Genomic DNA, 16,577 nt, shown 5'->3' with positions numbered 1-16,577 from the left:
GTGAGCCTGATGGTGAGAGCATGCTTGGCATGTTCAAGTAAAAGCTTGGCTGCCCCTGTGGTTGAAGTAAAGCGGGCAAGGGTGAGTGTGGCAGGGCCAGACTGGGTCTTGGAAACGCTGGGAAGAAGTTGAGTGTTGTAAGATGCTGCCAGAGGATTTTGACCAGAGGAGTGACTAGATAGGGATTTATATTGCCAAGGGATCATTGTGAAGTTGCAGGGAGAACAGGCTGGAAGAGGACAGATGAGAACAGAAGCAGGAAAAGCTGGGACAGATTAGGAGAGGGGATAATGAGTAGGACTGGGAGGTAGTGACAGACGTGCTGAGAAATGATTGGGTCTGAGACAGATTTTGAAGATAAAATTAGTAGAATTTACTGATGCGTTGGATGTAAGTATGAGAGGACTTCAGAAAAGTCAGGAAGGACTCCAAGGTTTTTGGTCTGAGCAACCGGATAAGTATTTGCACAATTCACTGTGACTGGTAAGGGCAAGGAAACTAACAGGTCTGTTTTGTACAAGTTGGGCTTAAGACACCAAACAGAGATGTCCGTAGGCATTGGGTAGGAGCACATGGACTTGTGGGAAGAGATCAAGGCTGGTGATATAAATGTGGGAGCCTTCAGGATAGAGGTGACATTTAAAGTCATAACAGAATGAGATCATCCATGAGTCAATACACATGAAGAGAAGAAGTGCAAAAAACAAGCTCTATAGAACTCCACTGTTTAGAATTTAGGAGAAGAGAAGGAAGAGACAAAGGTAAATAAGTCTCACCCTCAAGGAGCTCACCAGTATGTAAAGTAACTAGCACCATACCTGGGATGTACCAGATGATCAATGAGCATTGCTTTTTCTTTCTCCACCCTTGGTAGAATCACTGGACTTTAAGGAGACGCAGGTGAACATGTGAATTAAAATGGTGGCAACATCTATTTCTCACCACGCATATCTGGGCATTGGGGGAAGGAAGGCTCTGTACCTTGTTAATTACCACACTCCTTGTTGTCTTCCTCTTTTTTTTTTTTTTTTTAAGATTTCATTTATTTTTTTGACAGAGAGAGACACAGAGAGAGAGGGAACACAAGCAGGGGGAGTGGGAGAGGGAGAAGCAGGCTTCCCGCCAAGCAGGGAGCCCAACACGGGGCTTGATCCCAGGACCCAGGGATCATGACCTGAGCCAAAGGCAGACACCTAACGACTGAGCCATGCAGGCGCCCCATACTCCTTGTCTTCGGACAGCCCTGAGCACCCCAGTAGTTGATAGCTGCAGCCTCTACATGACTGTCCCTCTGCAGCATCTGTTCACTGAAGGGCAGAACAAGAGGAGGTAAAAATGGGAAGTAGATTGAAGGTCAAAACGTATGTTGACCTGTTCATAGAAAATATTACATTTTAATATATGCTTCTTCTTAATGAGCTACAGAAGTATGTAGATAACAAGGGACATATTCTATATCCTTCTTGTGTTTGCTCCCTAAGGACCCACTGGTATTGGGAAACAAAAAGTCAAAGTGGAAGATAAAACAGAGCATTAGTTTTGAAGCCACAAAGATTAGATCTGGCAAGCTTCTTAAGGTCTCAAAATCTCACTTTTGTTCTCTATAAAATCGGGCTAATAATAATAATACCTGCTTTGCAAAGCATTTATGAGGTTAAATGAGATAGTGTATATAAAAATACATCATGAAATACAAAATGTCATATATATCTTTGTTGATAATTGCTCTAGCTATTACGCTTTTAAGGCATGATGCAGTGGTCTTAAAATATGTCCAAAAATTCTTTAACACTCTTCCTTTAAAAGGTGGAATCTAATCCTCCACCCCTTGAATGCAAGCCAGGCTTGGTGAAGCACTTCTAATAAATCAAATACAATGGAAGTCATGCTATGCAAATTCTGAGTCGACTACAAAAAGGAAGGCTTTTGCCTGTTGCCTCTCTCTTGGATTTCATGATCCAGGAGAAACCTGCCACCGTGTTACGAGGATACTCAAGCAGCCCTAAGGAGAGAACAAAGGCCTCACACCAACAGCCAGTACCTTGGAAGTGGGTAGTCCAGCCCCAGTTGGTGTTCAGATGACTGTGAACCCAGACAACACTTTGACTGCAACGTGGGAGACTATGAGCCAGACACAATCACCTCTGAGCTCTGACTGATGGGATTGTGAGAAATAATAAATGTGTTTTGAGTCACTAGGTTTTGGGGTAATGTGTTACACAGTAATAGATAACTAATGCATATGATCACATTAGCCCAAAATCCCGTTAAAGAATGGAAGGTAAAATTTTTCACTGATGGTTTGAATGTACGGGTAGCTTAGGTGAAGGAGAGAGGAAAGAAAGCTGAATGAGGACAGAAGCAATGTGAACTACGGCCCCCGATCATTCATGGGGGGCTGCATCAGAGCCCTAACCTCACACACTTTAGTCTCTGCTGTCTTCATCCCTAAAGTAAAGAATATTTTCTGGGAAGGCTCTAGCTCTCTGATTTATCATTCTCTGAAGGCTAATTTGACTCCTGGGGTTACAGTGAGTTGTTTCCTGATCTGAACATCACGTGTACATTTGAAACTTTCTGCCTTGGAGGCCTCACTAGTGCTTACTTGTCCTGGGGCCAAACAGTCTCATAATCTCTTGATGTATTGGCCAAAGCCTACCTCCTCCAACCAGCTTACAGATACTTGAAATTCCACAATTAAAAATTGATTCCTTGCTTTGTCTAATATTAAAATGTACATTCCAACAAAATCCCCTGTATTAATTTTCTATTGCTACCATAAGAAATTACCACAAAGTTAAAGGCTTAAAACCCCACAACTCTATTATCTTACAGTTCTTGAGTTCTGAAGTCCAAAATTAGTCTCAGTGTGTTAAAATCAAGGTGTCAGCCAACCTGTGTTCCTTCCGGAGGCTCTAGGGGAGAATCTGTCTTCTTGTCTTTTGCAGCTTCTGGAAGATCCCTGCAATCCTTGGCTCCTGGCTCCACATTACCCCAACTTTTGCTTCTGTCATCATATCTCCTTCTCTGATTCTGGACCTCCTCCTTCCCTCTTATAAGGACCCTTGTGATTATATTGGACACACGGATAACCCAGGGTAATCTCCCCATCTCAAGATCCTTAACACCACATTTGTAAAGTCTCTTTTGCCCATGTAAGATAATATGTTCTAGGGATTAGGATGTAAACATCTTTGCCGGGGGGGGGGGGGGGGGGGGGGTAGCTCACAATTCAGCCTACTCTACTTACAAACTTGGACTTTGAAGTTATTTCTCAGTCAATCTCAATTATGCAAGCTTTAGCAGAGAACTTTAAATTAGTCAAAAAAATCCTTTAAGGCACCAAAATAAAGTCCACACAATTTATTCATAAGAGAATTCCCTCAGGCTTTCCTCAATTAAGTTTGATGAATAAAGATAAAGCATTTACTATATATAATATTACTAGTGCTCTAAGGAATATCAAGAAGTCTAAAAATTAGTTCCTGCCTTTTAAAAGACTCCCTATCTAAGAAGTATAAGACAAGTACATAAATAAGTGTAGTACGAAGCAAAATGTGATCAAGCTTTCTCAACCATACAACTTTCAGTAGGAAGGAGACACAAGGAAGACTGCTATCAGATGAAAATGTTAAGAAAAATGTCAGGGGAAATGAGAGGAAGGAAACAAAGACAACTTTAACTATTCAAGCCCAGGTAACTAAGTAAAATGAAGGAGTTGCCATCAACATAATCATGGAAGTCAGAATGGCCATGAGGGGGTGAGGGGGGTCTCAGGAATGTAATGGGTGCAGTTTGAGACTTATTCTAGAATATCTAGGTCAGGATACCAGCAGATAATTGGAAATGAGATATGCATTCAGAGTCCAAAACAGAAGTTCAAGCTGGAGATAGAAATGAGAAAGTCATTTCTATAGAGAAGTAGGTGAAATCACTAAAAGTATGATTTAAGGGCCAAAGAAAGAACTTCTAAAAGACAGGAAGATAGAGAGGAACAAGCAAAGGAAAGAAAATAGGCAGAGAACCAGGGAAATTAGCACAATGAATATCACAAAAGCTAAGGAGGAGTTTCACAAGAGAAGAGGAGGTCGGCGCTGTGATCAATTTTCAGGCACCGCTATGAATGCAGAGTTGGAAGAAAAGCTCACCATTATAGAATATTTCCATTCAGAGGCAAGAGATGAAATAACCTTAAGACCATATATAACAGAATACTGCAAAATAATTAAGAAGTTATGAGTTTTGACAGTTTATGAACTTTTCTTTAATATAATGCATTTCGTTGTAAATTTATATGCTTTAATTTTTAATAATTATATATATATTTTAACAAGCTCAGATAATTCCTGAAACAAATGATTGGCAATTGCAAGCCAGAAAGGGCCTGTTATAGCATATCAGTGATGGAACTTAACAATTCCCAAATCCATTCAATCATTCATTCATTCATTCATTCATTCACATTGATTCCATCTCTGCACTTTGCTGGGCACTGAGCCGGTTATTGAGAAGACAAATATAAATAAGAGACAGGCTTTCCACTGGAGAGCCTCAGGTTAATATGGGATACATACTTGCAAACAAACACTACAAATAAGCATAAGAAGTGCTATGATAAAAGTATGTATAGGTCTGACATGAGCACAAAAGAGGGAATAATCAGTCCAGCTCCATTAAAAATAAAAAGCCATACTCTTTAGCATAAATTATAAAGACCTCTATGAGCTGGTCTCTCCTTATCTCAGCTCCCATAAGTAAAATACGATGTCAGCTGAGAGTAAAATACGATGATGAGGGGCACCGGCTATGCAGTCAGGAGGATCTGCATTCAAATACACATTCTACTGCTTATCAGTAATCAGTGAGTAAGTCATCTTTCCTCTGCAAAATGGGGCTAATAATACCTACCTCACAGGTTGTTGTGAAGATTGATGGAGAGGATGTCTAGAAAACATTTAGCAAGTACTTGATACCTAGCTTGCAATAAATTGTAGCAGGTGTTTTGATTTTATCGGTCCCCCACTATGTTCAAATGAAAATGAACTGCTTGCAGTTTTCTGAGCACAACATGCTTCTCTGGGATCTATGCCTTTGCCTGGTGAATTCCTGCTCTCTGTTCAAAATTTAATGCAAACATCTGGTCTCCTCTGCCAAGAGTTAGTCATTCTCTCCTCTGTGTCACCAGTACACCAAGTAAATACCTCACTGTGGCGCCAATCACAGGGTAACTCTGAACAGGCGAGGAACCATGTGTTATTCCTCTGGGTCTCCCGATGCCTGACACAAAGTATATACAAGGTAAATGCTTAATTAGTGAGCATAGTTAATAGGAAAAGATAACAATGTAAGTGAAGAAGGAAAGATTTAAGATTCTAGAGACTTCACGTTTTTTTAAATGCTCTCTCCATTTGATCAGTAATTCTAACTCTAGGAATTAATTATGAAATAATCTTAATGAGAGAAAATATGTAAATATAAAAGTTTTTTTGCAGTGTTACCTACAATATCACAAACCATAATAGAGAAAAGAAGCTAAATATCTAATAGCAGAATCATGACTAACATTGAAAATATTTGGGGTGCTGGGGTGACACAAACAGCTGACTTTTGGTTTCTGCTCAAGTTGTGATCTCAGGGTTGTGAGATCGAGCTCTGCATCGGGGTCTGCACTCAGCACAGAGTTTGCTTAAGATTTTCTCTCCCTCTGCCCCCCCCCCACACTCTCTCTCTCTCAAAAAATTAAATAAATCTTTAAAAAAAAAATTGAAAATATTTATGATATAATGACTTGACAAAATATTCCACATCATTAAATCTGATGGCTGTAAAAAGTATACAATGACAAGGGAATATGCCAATGATATAAACATAAGTGTATGAAGAAGAATGCGAAATTAAAAGTATGATCTAAATGCACACAAACCCACGTGCATTTGTGCATACACACACAGAGAAAAGGACTGGAGAGAAATAAACCAAACTGCCAAACAGAGCTTGTGTTAGAGAACAGGATCGTAGGTGGTTAGCGATTTATTTCCTTTATTGAGGAAAGAACTATTTCAAAATTCATCTTCCACATTTCTATAAATAATGCATTACTTTTACAAAGTTTTAAAATTATAATGTGCAGGGCACCTGGGTGGCTCAGTCAGTTGAGTGTCTGACTCCTGGTTTTGGCTCAGGTCATGATTTCAGGGTCCTGGGATCAAGCCCCAAGTCGGACTCTGTGCTCAGCGGGGAATCTGCTTGAAGATTCTCTCCCTCTCCCTCTGTCCCTCCCCGCCTCACCTCTCACTCTCACTCTCACTCTCTCTCTAAAATAAATAAATAAATATTTTTAAAAATTATAATGTGTTATCCAACGTGTTTTCCTGAATTTCTCTGGGAATATTTAGCAGCCTAAATATTTCTAAATATTTCTCTGGGAATATTTAGCAGCCTAAAGGGCAGGATGGGAAGAACCTGATCACTGGACTTCCTTGGAAGTGAAGAGATGTGGGGATCCTAAGGAAAGCATCATAGGCTTGGCCCACAGTGAGATCCAGTCTGAGTAAGGAAGGATATAAAAACCAGAGTAGGGTTGTGGTCTCAGAAAATGTGGTGAGAGAAGAGAATTTTATAGTTTTCTATCTGAGAAATAAAGTCATTCTGAAAGTGAAGCTAACATAAAAGGATGGACTGTTTGGTCTTACTTGAAGACACTATACTAATAGGCTAATCATCTGGTTTCCCAGCCCACAAGAGGTTAGAAGCAGTTAGGTAAAGGAGGAATAGGAAACCAAGCTGGATGGCTCAAACTGCTGGATACAGCTTCTCCAGCAATGAGAAATAGGAGCTGTGTCTGGAGAGGTGGGAGGTACAAAGACCCAGAAAGCACTGCAAACAAATGAGGACCTTAAGAAGGGGCAAATGATGTACACTCGTGAATGAGCGTGAAAGACATCACTGTATCACAATGTGGTACAGCAACTTGCACTTGAGACGATGATTCCCACACTACAAACATGAGCTCAATGTCTTCCTTTAAAAATTGTCAAAATCGATGAGAAAATGTATTTGAAGGCACTATGTAAGGTGTAAAATGCTGCACAATTAGTCAATTATTTGTAATGCCCTCAGCATATGAAGACAGGGATACACATAATGCATTTTTAAATGCTTCTATCTGAGGCAATTCATTTTTTTAATTGGCACTTAAAACATATAATTTTCATTTATCTGGAAATTTTATTTATGGACGTATTCTATTTATGCCTCATTTTCTAATATTTCTGATTTAAAAAGTCATTATTGTCCCACCAAGATCATTTCTCATAACTTAGAACAAATGAGTTATTCAGATCCTTTCCAGAGCAAATTTGGGGGGGGGGGGGGGGTGTGGAAGAACATAATAGCTCAGGGCGTCTGGGGGAGGGGATGCACGGATGGGGAAAGAAGGAGGAGAAAAAGGCAGTAGGGCTGTCTGAAACAAACTTTCGCTAAGTGCTGGGTAGTGACGGGCTGCCAGGCTGCATGCCAAATTCCAAAGGACAAGTAAACAAACAGTTAACGCAAGTTATTCTGCAAATTTGCACATGCCCACCCACACAAGCACTAAATTAAACTTTCCCCAACTGAAGTCAAGCTACAGGCAAATAAGAATTGATTAGGTATCTTTACTGTGACTCTGGCTATGGGGAACATTTTGGTTGTCAAGCCAGCATATAGTTAATTTGACCCCTTTTGCTTAAGTCAGATCCTTCCTGAACAGGCAACTTTACTTGTTGTCCTTGAGGAGAAGCTACAGACAGTGGTGTGGTCAGATTTATGCTTGTAGAAAAAACAAACCCAAATTCCCTGAAATGTCTTAACTTTGACCAGCTCAAACTGGATTTTATTGCTGTTTGATTTCCAGAGGGCCATGAGCCTGGCTGCCCAGGGGAATAGACAGTGCTCAGAATGAATATTGAAATACCGAGTCCTTATTTGCTCTGGGGGACTGCCAGAGCTGCCTGCTGCCTGGGTTTTAGGGGAGCCAAATAAAGGGTTCCTATTTTAAAGACCCAGAGTAAAAGAATTCTCTGTAATCCTTTCCAGAGAGAACAAAATGAAGCCACTGCAAACAGTGATGAATCAAAATAATATGTGTATGATGAGAAAGAGCATTTTTTTATTGTGGCCAAAAAGTTGGTGGTAAGGCCTAGCACCAACCATTCTAAGTGGCTCCTTCACCTGCCCTGCCCAACACTTGTGTGCAGAGGAAATTCGTGAAAAATTAATGCCAAGGGCAGACTTGAACGGGGGCAGGGAGTACATCAGTGGTTCTACCAACAACCTCCAACTTCCTGTCTGAGCAGCTTGAACGGGGGGGCGAAGGGGGTAGCTGATTGCAGATGCGTAAAGCGTATGCCTGCTGTAAAGCTCACAGCATCTTAGCTGGTGCCCTCTGAACGTCTAATTTATCACAGGCAGAGGCAGGCAACGGAGCAGTAGGATGGGCTAAGGCTTCCCCAGGCACTTTTCTGAAGACCCGCAGTTCCAAAGGTCATCCTGCTAACACGGGAAGTAATTTCACAGGCCGGTGATGATTCTGCCTTGGGTAATGATAGACAAAGTTGAGACCGATCATGATATTTGGGATCCCCCACTATGTAGTGATGAAGGAGAAGAATCCTCTTGAATTCTGATTACCCTGGAGGAGAAATGCAAAGAAAACTAATGTTTCCCTTGGAGGTAATGTGCTCATTTGAGGCAAATGGCCCTTACCTGAGCCAGGTCCCCAACTCCTATTAGGAGTAAATATCCTATTTTCCTTTTCAGGGAGTAGCATTTTATTTAATTACAAAAACACACCATAAAACATTTTTAAAAAAAATAAGGCTCCCTTACTCAAACCCCTGCTCTTGTACACTACAATGCACAGGGAAGTGGGCCCCTGGGTGGGTGAGACCAGATTGGAATGCTGGATCGGAGTGCAGCATTCACCATGGATAAAGGATGGGACCCCTGATTTGAGTGAAAGCCAACTCTGGAGTTTCCTGTAACCATGGTAACCAGATCAGAAGCACACATTAATGATAAGCAAAAACAACTGGCAGCCTGCCTAGGCATCACTTAGAAGCATTAGCTTCCCAAGGTGAGTGTTGCAAATAAAGAGCGTGCAGAATGATGGTTCTGGAACAGGCTCACAGTTCGGCGGCACTCCTTTGTTCTCGCTGAGAAAAGCACTTCTCAGGCTGCCGCAGTGCTGGGGGTCTCACCAGCACTTGCAGATACAGAAGCAGAGCCCACTCCTGGACTGATGTCTGGGATTCTGTGCCTCTTTCTTATCAAGTGTGTTCCAATTTGGATGTATAATTCCCTCATATGGCCTTACTGATCCAGCTGTACAAGTCCACTGAGATGTTACATTCCCACCATAAGTAACATCAGGGTAGGCCTGACCCCTCTAAGGACAGGGCATTGGCTTCCCATGGAATACATCGGCTTTCAGGACCTGCAACAGGAGTTTATAGGCCCCTAATCAGATCAGGATCATCAGCGAAATGTGCTGAACACAATACAAGTGTCAGCTCCTGAAGACATGGGTTCCAGTCTAAGTTTGCTCACTTATTTCCCATGTAACTTTGGGCATCTTGTCTCAGGCTCAGTTACTTACTCCATCTCTCAAATGAGGATAATCAGTTTCCACATTGATGACTTCACAGGATTAAATGAGATACTGTGTGTCGGGGCATTTGTCTTGCCCCATCAAAAATAACCACTTTCTTCTATGCCCTCATAGTCCACTTTTTTAATGTCTCTTATTAGACACCCCATAGCCAGCCCTTATTCATAGTTTTATGTAAGTCTATCTCATTAAATTGTGAGCTCTTTGAAGGCAGGAATACCTTAGATTAATGTCTTTGTATCTCCAATCCTGAACCTAGTTCATTCACATGGATTAGCATACACATGTAATTTGTATTATAAGGGGCTCAATAAGTAAATGTTGAACCGAATTTAACTGCCCTATTTGCCCATCAGCTACCACTTCCTACTGGGGGTATCTGGATTGAGCCAAGCTAGACAGCTTGGGCAAGCGGGAGTCTGGAGTGGATTCTAACTGGAGTTGGGATAGAGTTGAAGCAGTAAACCACAGGATTGGAGGAGTTGTGTCTGTCATGACCTTCTAGACAGGCTGAGGGCATATAGTCAAATTCAAACATTTGAGCCATATTCCTGGTGTCACTACTGCTCTTCTTACCTGGATGACCCCCAAGAAGATCCTGTCAATAATTCCATTTGCCCAAATTTGTTTCTCTACAAACAAATTTGTTTGTCTCTTTTTAAGAAAACTGTACTCCAATGGATAGGAGAAGAAAGATTAGAAGTAACTTTGGAAGTGATAAGTGAATTTGTATCTTCTCCTTAATACTTATTTTTATATTACACATTTTTAATGAAGATATCCACTCTTCATTTCTCACAGGTGAATTCATGAGATAATGTATTGAAAAGAGTATTTACAAACTTCAAAAGGCTATGCCAGTTAAGCTATTTTTATAAGAATAAAAATGTAGCCGGCTTCAGTTGCCTCTGTTCCATGTCTTTTAATTTAAGGAATTTGTAAACTTGGATTCATACCCTGGATCCAGCTCCTAAGTCCAGCTGTCATGAATGTCACAGCTGAGTCAGGGTGTTTGGTGGGACCATCCTCCCATCCCCAGGATCTCCTCTTCACAGCCGGGGCTACCCATCATACCAATTATGCTCTCGAGCATAGGACAAATCTAAACCAAGTTCATTCGGGTGTTTCTGGGGGTTACACATTTTTGGCTTTGCAATCATATGTACTTCATTATCTTCTATGAGCATTGCTTTTGTAGCCAGCATTGCTGTGGGAAATACAGAGTGCCCTGGCTAAAAGTGAGTCCTGGAGTGTTTTCAGTACTAAAAGGGCAATTGATGCTTTCCAAACTTTGCAATACCAGACAAGAAATACAATTTTTCAAAACAAGGATCATAGTAATAGCAAACACTTCTTTAGTACTATATATATGTGCCAGGTACCACTCTAAATTATTTCTAGCTATACAAATTTAGTTAATTCATACTACAACACTATGAGGTAGGTATTTTTTATTAAACCCATTTTATATATGAGGCTGGGGCACAGAGAAATAAAGTCCTTGCCCAAGGTCATAGAGCTATGCAGTAGTAGTGCTAGCATCTGAATCCAAATAGTAAGGTTTCAGATTCTTAATTACTAGGCTCTTTATTCATAGAGAGGAAGCATGGAAAAACAAAAGACAAATTCCAAAATCTCATTATAGCAAGTAATTTCAACAATTTTCTCCTCATCAAGACTCTTTCAAGACGCAGTTTTGTCACCTAAGTCTTTTCTCCTACTGTCTTTCTGGTAATGACCAGCAATCAAATAGACAAAAGGAAAAAAAAATCCTTCCTCTTTCCCTTTCTTCTTTCCTTCCTTCCCAAATTTATTTACTGAATCCTAATATTTACTAGGAATTGACTTCAGAGTGGAAAATGAGCATAAATAATGTCCAAAAATAGATCACAACCTACAGGTGGCAACATGTAAGTAGTAGGTCAAAGTTTTAGAGTAGAAATATAAAGAAAATTGCCTTTTGCAGGAACACTGGGAAAGAACAGTTAATTCCGCCTGGGGTTCCAGAAAGATAGAAAGAGAAAGAAAGGAAAAAAAGGATTTGGGAAAAGTCCAGAAGTAGATATTAACCCCAATAATTGAAAATTCTTTCAATTCAGTAGTTACTTATACAGAATCTACTATGAATCTAGCATTATATTAGGGGCCAAAAGAATATTAAAGATAATATGACTAGGTCCTTACCTCAAGACGTATACAATCTTACTGAGGGGTAAAAGTTATACCCATAAAATTATTAGAAGTCCATGATAAAGTGCCAAATGCATCACGCAGACAAGGAATGCAATAGAAGGCAAAAGAAGGGAGCTATAAAGATAGTCAGCCACAAAGAATTTCATGAAGATAGGAACACATCATATGTATTTTGTGTCCTAGCCTTACCATGGCTCCAACTTATTTACCTACCTTTCTTTTCTCTTAGCTGGAATTTCTCCTTTTTTTCTTATTTTGTTACATTTATTTTTACAAGCCAATTTAAATCTTTTTTTTAAATAAAAAGGTATGGAAAGGGAGGGAAGAAAAGAAGGAGGGAAGAAGGACGAGTATCTCCATTAACCCTTGGACCTTATTATGCTCTAAGCTATGCAGTCCAATAGCATATTATTATGTAGACCCTACATAACACTCAGCTCTACCATTCATAGACATGTGACCTTGGACAAGTTGTTTCTTGAAAAAACCTTGAAAAGAAAAGTTTGAAACTATTTTCTATACTGAGATTTTGAAAGGTTTTGTGTATTTTGCTTTTCTATGTCCCCTATTTCATAAACCACGTACTGAGGCCTCAGGTTCCTCATCTATAAAATGGAAATAATAAGAAAACTTTCTTCAATAGGTGTATTGGGAGGATAAAATGAGTTAATTATATTAAAATGCTCAGGGAAGCCTCTACACATAATTACTATTCATTAGTCATTCAACAGCTATTTCCTGAACATTCACTATATTCCAAGAATTGATCTAAATCCTGGAAATACATAAACAATTTACAATCCCTGTGTTCAAATATTTCACAATCTAGTGGGAAAAACACTAAACAAATCATTTTAATATAGCTTGGTATTTGCTAAATTAGCAGTATGCACAAGCATATCTTCATGGTATACTTTCCTAGCATAGCATATGAATGCATTCACTTTTTACTAGCCATATCAAACTACTGGCTAAAATTGAGCTTGTGGTCAACTAAAACTTCCAGATTTTGTCCTAGGAACTACTGCTTATTCAAGTCTTCTCCTTCCTAAAACATGCAAGCAAATTTCTATGTGGGTTTTTTTTTCTGTATAACATTTCATCTGCTTTAAGCACATCATTCCAGCTTTTTAGGATGGCTTTAAATCTAAGTGTCCTTGTCCACCCTAGCTCCCCCTGGCAAGGTTTGCATCTTCTGTAGATTCAATGAGCATGCCTTCCACATCTTCACTAGGTTCACTAAAGAGGACAGTCATGAACAGAACCCCATAGCACCATGAAAGACATCCTTTTATAGTTATTAATCTAGTTATTAATCACCCTTTTGAAATGCAAACAACTCTAAATTTTACCTCACTGTGCTATCAGTCACTCCATGTTTTTCAGTTTTGCTCACCAGAATATTTAACGGAGGAGCCATGTTAGGTAATAAGAAACTATGGTGTTTTGTTAAAATCAAGACATATTCTTTGTATAGTACTCCCTGGTCTAAAATGAAGCAAAATAAATCCTTTTTTATGGTTCACTCTGCCTCCTGACAATAACCACCTTCTTTTCTAATATTAACATGCCTAATGATTATCCCACCTCTCCAACTCCCCATCCCACCCCCTTCCCACCTCCTAAATTGTGAGCTCTTCTAGGTCAGGACCATATAACTTTTTGTCCAGAGTGCCTAGCATAATTCCTGACATATAACAGATAATCAATAAATAGTTGTTGAATAAATGAATGAAACCATCTGTCCTATTTGGTTTTGGTTCAAGTTTTATCCACGATTTTTCTTTGCTAAATTGCAATAACTATTCCATGCCAAGTATGGGATCACACTTTGGAATTTATTAAGTTATGGGTTATTAATAATAATTTCAGGCATTAACTTAAGAATGATGGTGTAATGTTAATGGATAACAAAGAAAAAATAGAGTGCAATTTCTGTTTTACCTCTGCCCTTTGAGGGAAAATTATCTCCATGTTGAAAAGGATAGAATAAAATGGGTGAGATAGATACAGAGATTGTAAGAAATCATCTGCCACTCCCGGTGAGTTCAAGTTCCCCAGTGGATTAACCCCAGGGAACTCAGAAATCTTATAGGCAAAATCAATGTATCCATACTAGTGAACTCTAAAGTAGAGAAGGAGTCTTAGCAGATATAAGAAGTAAAGGTAAATAGAATTCTAATTTTCTAAAGGGGAAAGAAAGTGGATTGGTATTTTATTTTATTTATTCAATTTACTTACTGGTATTTTATTTAATTTATTCTCTTTGTCCAGATTTGGTTATTACTATTCTAAAGGGTATTTAATATTATAAAATGAGTTGGGAAATTTTTTTCTATTGTTTTTTTTCCACTGTTTTGAAGATTTTGTGTAAGACTGAAATGATCTCTTCCTTAGAGTTTGGTGGAACTCACCTATAAAATCATTTCAAAATGTTTTTATTCTAGGAAGACTGCTGATTACTAATGGAGTTTTTTTTTTTTAATTATAGGACTTTTTAGGTTTTCTATTTCTCCTTGAGGAGTATGTTCATTTTGTATATGTTTAAATTTTATGGGCAAAATGTAAACATATTATTCTATAACCAACTATGCAGTACTGTATTATGACCACTTTTCATTCCTGAGATTCTCTTTTAACTTTTTTCATGACCAGTTTCACCGAGGTGTGTCTGTTAATTTTTGGCTATATTGATCTAAAGGATGGTATATTTATTTTCTGTTTTCTCCTTTCTGCTTTTATTATCTCATTACTTTTATTTTCTTTAGATTGGTTCTATTGTTCCTTTTCTAACTTAAATTTTACCATTAGCTCATTAAATTTCACTCTTTCTTCTTTTTTGATAAAAACATTTAAAGCTACAAAATTTTCTATACCCATTGTTTTAGCTATATCCCACACATTTTGAATCATATTATTTTTTATCACTATTTAGTTCTAAGTATTTTCTAAGTTTTTTGGAGGGAAAATTTAGTTTATACTTCAATTACGGTGTAGACATATGATATAATCTGTAGGATACCGATCCCTTGATAGTTGAGGATTGGTTTCTTCTGCCTAGAATGTGCTCAATATTTGTAAATTTTCTTGTGTGCTTAAGAAAAACCTAGTTGATCCTCATTATTTGTAGATTTCATATTTGTGAATTCACCTACTCACTAAAATTTATGTGAAATGCCAAAATCAATACTCATGGTGCTTTTGCAGTCATTTGTGGATACTCACATAGCAGTGAAAACTTTGAATTGCCCAATGTGCACGTTCTCAAATGAGGTCAAACAAGGTGATAGCCAGCCTTTTTGTTTCAGCTCTCATATACTAAATAGGTATCCTTTGGGGCGCCTGGGTGGCTCAGCCGGTTAAGCGGCTGCCTTCGGCTCAGGTCATGATCCCAGGGTCCTGGGATCGAGCCCCGCATCGGGCTCCCTGCTCAGCGGGGAGCCTGCTTCTCCCTCTCCCTCTGCCTGTCTCTCTGCCTACTTGTTCTCTCTCTCTCTCTGTCAGATAAATAAATAAAATCTTTAAAAAAATAAATAAATAAATAAATAAATAAAAAATAAATAGGTATCCTTTTTAGAATCTATTTAGTGTCACATTTTTGCATTTTTGTGCTTTCTTATGGTGATTTTTCTATCTGAAATGGCCTCCAACCATAGTGCCCAAATGCTCTCTGGTGTCCCAGAGTGTAACTCAAGTATGAGCTACAGTGCTTTTGGCATTAAGCTCAGTGTTAATAAATCAACAGTTTATATTAAATAAGGTGTCTTTAAACAGAATACACATAAAATGAGCTTACGTATTGTTGATCAGTTGATAAAAATGTCATGATCAGAAGCTTACAGGAACTTATCCTTGTATTTCTCCCTGGAGCAATGATTCGGTATTCACTACGTGTTGTTGAGGGGAGGTGGGTAGGGGTGGACAAAATAGATAAAGGGGATTAATAGATACAAACTTCCAGTTATAACATAAATAAATCATAGAGATGCAAATACAGCATAGGGAATATAATCAATAATACTGTAATAACATTTTATGGTGACAGATGATGACAACACTTATAGTGGTAATCACTGAATAACGTACAGAATTGTCAAATCAATATGTTGCATACCTGAAACTAATATAACACTGTATGTAAATTATATTTCAATAACTTTTTTTAAAAACGGTAAAAGAAAAAAAGTGCTGCTGCAACATTATAGACCATAACAACCACCAATAACAAGAATCGACCATTTATACTCACTAATTGTTGGGTAAAGATTTCTAAATATACCAATTAAAATTTTAAAATGGAATATGCGGACACATGTCAAAAACATGTCAAATCTGGACAATAGCAGGTTATTTCACAAGGTCTCATAACTTTAAGAATAAGGTTAAGGAGGCCCACTCGAAGAGGATTGATTAATGGATCAGCCTCTTACTTTGAGGGAGATTTCTAGTGGCTGGCTCTAGGGCTAAGGCCCTGCACCTTGAACATATTTACCATGGTATGAATAAGAACAGTTAGAGGATATGTTCTTAGCAACCTCTCTAATCTTACTAGTTTCCTATATTTTTTCATCTTCTTGACTTACCAATTTAAACTCTACCACCATTCACTTCTTCCTTGATATTCTTCTTCATTCAAGACTGTCTAAGAGTGAAATGCAGTTTCACTGTTCTCTTGCTATTTCTAGGTACTAGTATACAAATCCTCTTGTTTTAAGAGTTTTGAGTATTATTGCTA

Source organism: Phoca vitulina, unplaced genomic scaffold, assembly GCF_004348235.1.
Source record: "Phoca vitulina isolate PV1807 unplaced genomic scaffold, GSC_HSeal_1.0 scaffold38, whole genome shotgun sequence".
NCBI lineage: Eukaryota > Metazoa > Chordata > Mammalia > Carnivora > Phocidae > Phoca > Phoca vitulina.
The sequence above is the reverse complement of the archived record's forward strand: the minus strand, read 5'-3'. Positions refer to the sequence as shown.